The 1,493-nt window shown below is 30.5% G+C and overlaps 1 protein-coding gene across 3 annotated transcripts in view; it reads left to right on the top strand.

The window, feature by feature from the left end:
- LOC106869896 (mediator of RNA polymerase II transcription subunit 1) overlaps window positions 1-1,493 on the top strand; it is a 207,940-nt gene that overhangs the window by 158,566 nt on the left and 47,881 nt on the right. The window lies entirely within an intron of this gene.

Below are 1,493 nucleotides of genomic sequence, written 5' to 3'. Positions count from 1 at the left end.
ATATATATATATATATATATATATATATATACACACACACACACACACACATACATATATAAGTATAATAGGTATAATAGGAAAGGTTCGAATCAGGCAAACTACAGACGATTAATACATACATATATGGGTTTCATTAGAATGAAATCAGAATTGTCCAATCTAAAACATATATTGATATATTTGAAATATAAAAATATAGGAACACTAAAAATATACATGGATATATAGATATACAAACATAACAATAAAATATAGATAAAACATAATAAAATATAGCAAAAAGACGTTCTTAAAAATTCAAAATAAAATACAGAGAAAGTAATAGGCATTAAAAAGAGTTTTGGGTAACATGTTACAGGAAAATGAAGTGTTCCAATAATCACCTCAGGAGTACATTCATCCAGATTACATATGAATTTTAAGATTCAATTCCATAGAATGCCCTCCATCATCAGTGAAAAATAGAGTTTACGGTAGATATGCATTTAAAGTGTGAAATATGGGTTACTAGCATGCTGACTACCACCAAAAATTGACATAATTTTTATCCTTATATTGAATTATGAATTAATACATAGAATTACAATACAAAAAGTTATTTTTCACACCTGACCAGCATAACATTTACTATATACCAATTCTTATATATTCAGCTGGCATGTATAAAGTGAAAACCAAAAGGGAGGAACATAGGATATGTATACATACATACACGTATATATATATATATATATATATATATATATATATACATACACACACACACATATATATATGTATATATATATATATATATAGATACATATATACTTATATATACATACATATATGTATACACAAATGGACATACACATAAATCTACATATGTATATACACATATACAAACACACATATCAATACACACATATATATATATATCGTTGCCAGTGCCCCTGGACTGGCTTGTGCGGGTGGCACATAAAAGACACCATTTCGAGCGTGGCCGTTTTCGTGCGGGTGACACGTAAAAGCACCCACTACACTCTCTGAGTGGTTGGCGTTAGGAAGGGCATCCAGCTGTAGAAACTCTGCCAAATCAGACTGGAGCCTGCTAGCATGGAAAGCGGACGTTAAACGATGATGATGATGATAATTATGTGTATTTCTTCTATCTTAATGAATAAAAATTCTTCTGATAGAATAAATGGGTTAATAGAAACCAATGTAGCAAAGAACACAACTGTCGTTAGCTCCTGTTTTTAAGGCAGGAACTCCTTGAAATTTTGGGTATTTGAGTATGTTTAAGAATTGGAGAAAACGCATGTTATAATTGCATACTTTATTCCTACATATGTTTCAAAGGATTACAACCTGTGTGATCCATAGGGATCTTTGATATTAAAATTGTAACCTTCTCATCAGGGAAAGCATGCTTTCCCTGATGAGAACGTTACAATTTTCATTTAATATCAAAGATCCCTATGGATCACACAGGTTGTAATCCTTTGAAA

Source organism: Octopus bimaculoides, chromosome 9 (genome assembly GCF_001194135.2).
Source record: "Octopus bimaculoides isolate UCB-OBI-ISO-001 chromosome 9, ASM119413v2, whole genome shotgun sequence".
Classification (NCBI taxonomy): domain Eukaryota; kingdom Metazoa; phylum Mollusca; class Cephalopoda; order Octopoda; family Octopodidae; genus Octopus; species Octopus bimaculoides.
The sequence above is the reverse complement of the archived record's forward strand: the minus strand, read 5'-3'. Positions and strand labels throughout refer to the sequence as shown.